Genomic DNA, 9575 nt, shown 5'->3' on the forward strand with positions numbered 1-9575 from the left:
GTAGGTCCTTCTGGTTGTGCCATGTGGGACGTCACCTCAGCACGACTTGATGAGCAGTGCTGGGTCCACACCCAGGATCCAAACCAGCGAAACCCTGGGCTGCCAAAGTGCAGCATGTGAACTTAACTGCTCAGCCATGGTGCCAAGCCCCTTATATTCTTAATTATTTTCTATCTTCTTGTTACATCCGTTACTGAGAGAAAGCTAATGAAATTTTAGAGACTGGTTTTACTATCATTATTACTGGTCAGTGCCTATCTGAAAATTAAAAGTTTATGTAAAACTATGTATCAACACAAAGGCTAATGCTTATTCTGCAGGTTTATACACGTTCAAACTAAAGTTAAAGCTTCTCCTTAGAAAGTAATTGCAATAACTTCTATTCCGGTTTTCTTTTCCTCCTTTAGTTTTCAATCTAGGACACAGAAATCCATTTCAAAGCTACGAAGTAAAAACTGCAGCAGAAGCCAATAGCAAATGTCTGCCACAGGACTTCATAATTTCTTTCCCTCTGCTTATCTAATGTTTACACTTTGAACAAAGACTTACAGTTGGGTTTCTAATATGGTTTAGGATCACAGATTTCCAGAAAGTGTCCATGAGCTCATAGGCCCACTGGTTACACAGCAGCCTTCAAGCTGAGGATTTTAAAATCTCATTTATTTCTTGCTATTTTGTCAGTCCACTGTTTATATTTCACTTGTTTGTACTCACCAGCCTCAATGTTTCTGTGAAATTTTCTCCAGGCCTGGTGTGGTGGGGAGTCCCACTTCTCTCTAGGCTGGTGGACTAGACTCAAGTTTTATACCCCAAAAAGAGCAAAACTAAAATTGAATGCCAAGTAGTCCTGGGAAGCTCGCTCCTAGTACCAGGTTTGTTAAAATCATTTGTTTAAAAATGTTCGCATCTGTTGCTTGGCACTGATCCTTAAGCTCCAAGACCCCTACCTTCTTAACTAATTATCCTCATGTCAAGTAATCAATTGTAGCTGATTGACCGTATACTCATAAAACTCCCCAAATTCCAAATCCCTCAAAATAGAAGGAGAAGATGGGGAAGGAATCAAAGAAGTTTTCTCAATCCAACTATTAAAGAAAGGGCATAACAGAAAACATAGCATATATGGCGTTGTGAGGAAGCACTGTAACAGCCTCTTCTCTCTGAAGGCACCCCCCACACTCCCCACTGATCAGGCTGCTCCTGCCACAGAGGAAGACCACGTATAATTCCACAGCATGGAATAAATGAGCAAGGGGAATTATAAACAGCCTGGCCAACCAGAAGCAACAGAGACACAATGCAACCAAGATACTGCAGACCCCGCTCCCCACTGAGCTGACAGAATCCACACTTGGCAAGGATGAGTTCTCACTGCAGGGCTCTCCCGCCTAAATACACAGGCTCCCCCAGAGAAAGGCGGCGGGGCAGAGAAAGGCAGAAAGAGGGAGGGAAACAACTGCTGTACGGGAGACCCACAGTGATCATCAAAACTGGGCATATTCCCTTTGACCCAGAAATGCCAACTTTGGGAATCTTCCTATGGAGATAAAAAACAAAGCGTAAGGATAAATGTAAAATATTTATTGTGGCACAATTTGTTGTGAAACAAATTCAAGGAAAAACTTGAATATTTATTAATAGGGAAATAATAAAAATTATGGAACTTCCTACAAGGGAATATTAGGTAGCTACTAAAAATAATAAATTGGATCAGTTATATGTATATATCTAGAATAATGTATACAATAAATAAAATGAAACAAATAACAGAGTAACTGAAATTCTATGATCCCATTTATGCAATAGAAAATAACTCTATACACGCTTGTTTGAACATAGAAAAGGAGTGAAGGAATTCTCACTGAATTTTTTTTCATGAGGAAGACTGGCCCTGAGCTAACATATGTTGCAAATCTTCCTCTTTTTGCCTGAGGAAGATTGTTGCTGAGCTAATATCTGTGCCAATCTTCCTCTGTTTTTTGTATGTGGGATGCTGCCACAGCATAGCTTGATAAGCAGTGTGTAGGTCCACACCCAGGATCTGGGCCGCAAACCCTGGGCCGCCGAAGTGGAGTGCATGAACTCAACCACTATGCCATCAGACCACCCCCAACATACCAAATTTTTAATAGTGGTTCTGCCAGGAAGATAGAGGGGAGAGGAGGTGGACATTAGTAAGTAACATTTTCTTTATATACTCCTGTCTTACTAGATTTGTTACAATGACTGCATATTACTTTTATAATATAAAAATGCAATAAATTTAAAATACAAAAAGAATTTACTGACACTTTATAATTACAGCTAATACTAGACCCCAGAGTTCAGTGGGGTGTGTAGTTCTCTGGCATTTGCTTTAAATTGATCCTGGTAGAGGCAGCACCTTCTGCTCCTAGAGACAGGCCTCACCTTGTGTCCCTCAACAGAAGCCAATTAAAGCACAGACTTGACAGCGCCTCTGGAAAAGGCCAGTGGTTGTGAGATGAAAACTACATCTATTCTCCAAAGCCTCAGTCACAGAGCTTCCCAAGGGGCCGCCTAAGCCAGGGAGCAGCCAGCAGAGGCATGGATAAGACTAGAACAGGCTTCTGTCCGGGAAAATCCCACTACTCCAACTCTTGACAGCCTTTGTTGGCTCCTGTTCCATACTCAGAGATGAGATGCACAAGACTGGCCCAGTCTCTGCAGGGATAAATATTAAACTCTGTGGGAACGATGCTGCTGCCCGGGTTTGAAGCGTTCTGTGTTAGCCCTTTGGTGCAAGACTCTTTGAGGACCACTGGTAGCCAGGTGTGGGCCTTCCAACTGTCGCCCCATGGGATGGGATTAAGGCCTCAGAGATGTGACACTTGGTTCAGTATTCGAAATTTGGTTTCATGCTAACAGAATCTTCCAGATCTTCTGGGGGGCAATAATATACAATGATCATTAATAAAAATATATGCAGAAGTTGGCAGCCTGTGAAGAATTAACTTTTTTGATCAATCATTTATCTTCCAACATCTTTTTTCTTTTCTTATATAATCCTACTCTCCCCCATCCATGGTCTTCTATCTCCTACTTAACTTCTTACATTAGATGTTTTTACTTAATGTTTTCCCGATTATCATAGAAATCCATGTTTACAATAGCAATTGTGGAAAATATGGATAAGTTTAAAAAAGAAAAGTAACCATTTATAATCCCAACTGCTGGTAATATTTTGGAATAGTTTCTCTTTGTCTTTATACTTACTTTTGGAAGCAGGCCTGCGTTTGTGCAGCTTTGCAAGTGTAGATGAGCGTCTCGCATGAGAGAGCGTGTGTAAGTGTGAACGGGAGTTAGGACGGCCTGTTACAGCTGGGATCAGCACTGTTGTGGTGCGGCTATGAGTTCTGGTGTGTCAAGCCTGTATTAATATTCCTCTGACTGACTGTGACAGCAGCCTTCATGTCTCAGTCCTTCTTTTCTCCTCACAGCTGCCTTGGAAGTTGGCAAGATTTGCATGTAAAGATTCCCACGGGTGGTTATTTGATCTTCTTTCATTCCAGTTTTTCACTTGCAGATAATGGGTACCTACAACCCCAGAAGGTCACTACTCTCTTCTCTTTCCTGTCTCCTGCTATTATCTTTCCTGTTCCCTCTTTACTCCGATCTTCTGAGTTTATCCCAAGAGCATCCAAAAACAGGCAGCCATCACCAACCTGGGCACAATCACAGAATCACTGCCACGTCCATTTGGAAAAGGCACTCAATTAAGCATGCACCCTGTTCACCTGTTCAGAGGACATACTACAGCTAATGTGGCCCTTGAGTGAGTCCACTTCACACAGAAAATCAGGAATATCTTAGATCAGAGCCAAGAAAGGCCTTGTTGGTCTGGGGTCTTGCCAGCCAACACCATTTGGCCCTTACCACACCTTCAGTCCGGACCACAGCTCAGGACTTTACCATTTCCCTGGTTAAGACATTCACTTCTGCCTTCTCTCTCAAGGTCTCCCCAGTTACCCTTGGAAAATCAGGAGGCAGAGCTGGCAGCACCAACTGACAGTCCAACATTTCAGCATAGGCAGACAGCAATGGGAAAGCCCAGGGCATTCTTTCCTGGGTGTTTCCAATGTCACTCCGGAACAGCGACCCATGGCAGCAGGAGGGCAATTCCAACCAGCAAGGCCCTGGACAGAATCATGAAGTTTCTCTAAGAGGCCCTCCCATGCCGTTTCCTCTCCTTACACCAAGAAATCACTTCTCCCCATCAGAAGCCCAGGGCTTTCTGGCTAATCTACATACACACAAAGCTCCTCACTGCAGCACAGAAGACCCACTTCCCAGAACCCTCACTTTCAGAGTTATCTCTTCCTTATCACAAACATCATGAAGTGGAGACCAGGGGGAGATTTAACACCTCTCCCCACCTCACTATTTCCATTATGGATTAAAAAATAAACATCCTGAAGCACTTTTGAATAGGAACCTGCAATCTGAAGGGAGAACACATATGGAAGGCGGCTAGGCAGTCCTGTCTATGGTTTACCAATCTGCATGACCTCAATCCTCTACTGCCAGTTGCCTCCCTAGTCACTGCCCAGGAGCCCAGTCACAGCAGGCCTGAGCTCTCCACTTAGTCCTCTGTTGCCTACCACACCTGAAGTACACTGACCCAGATTTGGGTTCAGGTAATAAAAGGGTACTCAGACCCTCTCAACTCCCCACACTGAGGCCAAACAGCCAGGAAGGAGATCAGAGAATGCAGCATACAGCATATGAATTCAGTTTGACTTGGAGCCTTCTGAGTCTATGTGTGATGAGGGACAAGAAGATGGTTGGTGAGACCCAGGAGTCCACTGAACGAATGTGACCTCCTCTTGTTTACCTCCCTTACAGTAGACTGCACAAAGTCTCTAGACTGGATAGGACATGGCAGAATATTCTTGCATGAAAACAGACCTCAAGGCCTTGCTTGACCTGGATGCGCCTCCCCAAAATTGCTCAAAATCAGACCCAACCTCTGGTCAAAAGTTCATAGTTCCCTAAAACAAACAAGTACACACTCTTGTGTCCTTGACAAGCTGGCCTTTAGCTTTCCTGCTTTCTCTCTTACTGCAAACCTCCCCTCCCCACCGCTTCACCTTACTCAAGCCATGCCAGTACTCTAGCCCTGACTCGAATATCTGCTCAAGTTACTCTGTCTTTCTGGAACTGCTCTTCCACACCACAGCAGCCAGTCAAAGAGCCACACCTCCTTCAGAACTCCGCTCAAAAGCCGCTTCTTCCTTGAAGGAAAATAATGATTCTTCCTGAAATAGCTAGCTCTCTACCCTCCACTTGGAAGCCCTGGCTAGCCCCTACTCCTACCCACATATTTTCACAGCAAGTGTGATAACTTAATTACAGCAGTCAGCACAGTTGTCTTATAAAGGCATCGTCTATATCACTGTCAAAAGAACCGTGTCTTTACAACGCTGGTTCCTTCATTCTTCTATTTGGAATGAATACATCCCGTCTTAATTAATCCCTCCTCACTATATAACAAGTTCTTTTCCACAATTTCCTCTGGATTCACACCTATCAAGCCAGTTTCATCAGCACATGCAGTCTTTCTCCTGACCCAGCCACTATCAACGCCCATTTTTCTGCATGCTCATTCTCTCCCATCCCTAGAAAGCGGGGTGCTCTGCAAGGTGTGGTTCAATAACACGGGGTGTTCTCGGGCCATGTCATCTATCTCTGTCTCAGTACTCATGATTATGACAAGTGTCTCAGAAAAACGCCTTGAGAAGTCTAGATGGAAACCAGTGCCCCATGGAAACACATAAATATTTTATCAGGCTCTGAATAAGACTCCTGCTAATAAATATTTAAACTCCTCGATAGCATAATGCTCGCCCACTGGGTGATCAGAGTCAACTTGTACTGGGATGGGGGGCTGACAGGAGGAGAGGAATACAACAGCCATGGCAGCAGACATTCTACAGAGTCTCTTTTATGGATCTAAAAACACTTAAAGCACTTGAGGGCTCCCCAGTTTGCATGGACACTCATTTTCCAAGTGTGCTCCCTCTGGAGTGGAGGTAGGTCAGTACCCAGTGGAGCTGTCTAGGGAAGGCGCTAGCTGAGCTGCAGACAGGCTGCCATATCAGTCACAGCCCCCATAACCTTGCCAGGCTTCTCTCAGCACTGGTGGCACAAACATTTCCAAACAAAGAACACAGGATTCAAAAAGAGGCAGACCCTAGAAGAATGTTCATGGCAGCTTTATTCAGAATAGCCCCAAACTGGAAACAACCCAAGTGGCCATCAATAAGAGAATGGACAAACACACGGTAAATATTCAAACGATGGAATACTATTTTGGAATAAAAAGAAATATATACTTAACAACATGGATGAATCTCACAGACATCACGTTGAACAAAAATAAGCAAGACACAAAAGTACCTACTGTGCGAATGCATTTATATGATGCTCAGGAACCAGCAAAACGAAACCATGATAATAGAAGTCATAACAAAGGCTGCTTCTGGAGGGTGGGGGTAACTAGAAAGGGGCATAAAGGAAACTTCTGGGATTGAAATCTTTTATATCTCGTTTAGGATGTGGGTTTGTCAAAACTAGGCCAGCTTCTAGCACAGGATTCAGCTTTGAAGCACTGTGAGGATAAAAGCTGGCTGATCTCTAGGATCATCATTTACCTGTAAAATATTGATTAACTGAATTATCAAAAAGAACTTCTAGTATTTTACCAAGGATTCTGCAACCCTTAAGGGAGTCAATGCATTTAATTATCTACTTAATCCAATAATTACTTATTAATGGCTTATGACATGCCAAACAGGAACGTAGCCATGAATACAACAACAAATTTTTTGTCCTTAGGGAGTTAACATTCAACAGGGGGCGGATATACGGACAATTAACAAAGAAACAGATACTCTGTATAATGCCAAGTAATGGTAAGCGCAACGAAGAAATACAGCAGGGTCAGAGGACAGGGAGTGACAAACGGCTGTTTGGATCAGGCGGTCAGGGAAGACCTGACTGAGGAGGTCACACCTGAACAGAGACCTGAAGGAGGTGAGGAAAGAAGCAGTGCAAGTACCCGAGGGAAGAGTGTTCAGGCAGAGAGGAGCAAGGAGGACAGTGAGGGAGTGGAGAGTGACAGAAGATGATGTCAAACAGGCCAGGTCACATGGGGCTCCATGAGTCCCGGCAAAGAGATGGATTCTATTCCAAATGTGAGGGGAAGCCATTGGAGGATGAAAAGCGGGAGAGCGATATAATCCAACCCACGTTTGAAGAATGAGAAAAGGAAGCAATGAAGAAATTTGCCTAAGGTTCTTCGGGAAGAGTCAGAAGAATAAGATTCATATTTTTTTCTCAAAATGTTAATATCCTTCACACATCTATTTCTTACTACTATTTCTTAACTACCTCTGTCCGGGGCCAGATCACATATGTCTGGATTCCAAACTCTGATTTTTATTAACAAGTTCATGTCCCCAGACAGTTATAAGTTTACAAAGAGAGAAGTAGGTAACTTTTCTGTATGTCTGAAATTTTTCAAAATAAAATGGAGGAAAAAAAGAGGTCGGGATTTGCATCCTTTATCAGGTGAAATTCATCAGCAACTAAATATGAATGCTGTGGTTTTCAATAACTTTCTGCAAAACACAGGTTCTGATTTTTAACTAAATGTAGGACATTCCTTTCAACTTTCAAATCCAACTTCTCTGCCCAAGTTGGTGCATGTTCCATTGCCTCTGTGGCACGTCAGAACCTCAGGGTTCTTTCGTCTCTCCCCCTGCCCTCAGTTACTCTCTGAAAACCTAAAAGGGAGTGGAATAAAATGCGAATTTGGGGGGTGGATCGGGGTAACTTTTTAGAGAAGTCCTCGCACTCCCCTAGCCTCATCTGGAAATGCCCTTCCGGTCAAATAAAAAAGGAAACATTAAACCCCCAGCAGGAAGCAAACTGTCAAACACCTCAGTCCTCTCCGAGAATCTCTCTCCACTCTTTGGAGAGCCTTCTAGCCCGCAAGTCAGTGGTTTCATCCCAATCAGCCCCTGGGTCTCCCCTGGGCCACAATTCTGCTTCCACTAGACATGAAGTTCTCTGTCCCCAGGCTACCATAACTGTGCTCTGACCAGGCTCAACTCTAGACTTTACTGAGGAACGGGGAGAAGCTAAAAGCTGGAGGTAGAAGAGAGGGGAAACACAGGGAGCACTCCAGAGACAGCGGTGGCCCTGAAGTGGAATCAGGCTGGCAAAATGGGGACCAGAGAGCCACCACTCCCCTCCCAAGAGATCCCTAACTCAAGCAAAGCCTGCCAAGACATTTTATTCTGCAGACTCAAACATGACATACAATCACTTCCTCAGCCATTTATCTCCACACCCATTTGCTCCAACTGCAGCAAAGGAAGAAGCTACTGTTTTGCAGGCCTGGCTGCTACCCAGCCTGCCCAGAGGCCCTCCATGCGGCATCTCACCATTGGTGGAGAAAAATTAGTTTTCCTTTGCAGGCCTTGCTGCCTAATACAGCTATACCAACAATTTTTCAAGCTTTTAACCCCCGCCTGAAAGTCTTTCACTTTTACGTAGGGATGCAATAATTTAACGTTGTCCTCCATAGCCTGGTTTAAAGGACTATACCAGGAAAAACATTTAATTAGAGGCTAGGACATAATTTGTCTATTATTCATGCATGCATGTACCCAGAAAACCAACAAAGGGAAGAATAAGAACATGCCATGACTTCTCTCCCCACAGTTTTCTATTCTGAAATGTCAACAACAAAACTCGATTTTAAAGAAAAACCTCTAGGTTCGGATTCTGCAGTAGAGCACGTATACCCAGACAGACCGTTCAAACACGGAGTTCTAACAAGTGGCCTCTAGTTTCTGACACAGCTAAGGTGGAAACGGGTGCTTGCCAGGGTACAAGGATGCTGCAGCTCCCGGGCCGCTCTCCGCCCAGAACAAGGCAGTTCCACAGACGGCAGCGCAATAAAACTTTGTCTATTCAGGACTTCACCGTCCCCGGGAGGGAGCCCATCCTATCCGCCACCCTGTACCCTGGGGTGAACGTGCCCCTGCAAGGAAGATCTACAGACAAGTTCGGAGAGGAGGCTCTGGGGCGTCCAGCCGCTCGGGAAGACTGTCCCGAGATCTCACAATTTCAGCAGTCTGTCGCGCATTCAACAAAACAGCCAGGCGCCCACTTCTCCCCAAATACCGGGACTCTCCCCCACTTCTAAGGAAATTGCCCCCTGGCAGCCCTGATGAGTGACCCCCGGCTCACCTGCCGTCTTTAAGATAGTTTCTTTACCGTTTGCAAAGAAACTGCCCAGATTCTGGCGTGGAGAGGAAGCCCTTCCCCCTTCCCCTTTTTCACTTTGGAATGAACTGTTTGATGTTTTGTGGCCATATCGTGTCCACAGGGAGGTCCTGCAAAATCCCGAATTCGGGATCCTCAAGGGCGCGCCGCTCACCTCACCAGGTCCCCGGCCGTCGAGAAGCGCCGAGCCCGCGGCTGGCAGCGGGCCGCCCAAGGTCCCCGGGGCTCTCGCGGGTTCGCGGGGCTGCCAGGGCCGGGGC

At 45.0% G+C, this 9575-nt stretch overlaps 1 protein-coding gene across 2 annotated transcripts in view; it reads right to left on the reverse strand.

Annotated features, from left to right (window-relative positions):
• The window catches only part of GPR156 (G protein-coupled receptor 156), an 86023-nt gene extending 76448 nt beyond the window's left edge, over positions 1-9575 (reverse strand). Inside the window, exon 1 of one of the 2 annotated variants that reach the window (XM_046657829.1) lies at positions 9470-9575. The gene's annotated coding sequence lies outside the window, so the exon portion shown is untranslated. Of the gene's footprint in view, positions 1-9279 lie in introns of both variants that reach the window. The other variant, XM_046657828.1, reaches the window with a different exon arrangement.

The sequence above is a fragment of the Equus quagga genome, chromosome 4 (assembly GCF_021613505.1).
Source record: "Equus quagga isolate Etosha38 chromosome 4, UCLA_HA_Equagga_1.0, whole genome shotgun sequence".
NCBI classification, from domain to species: Eukaryota; Metazoa; Chordata; class Mammalia; order Perissodactyla; family Equidae; genus Equus; species Equus quagga.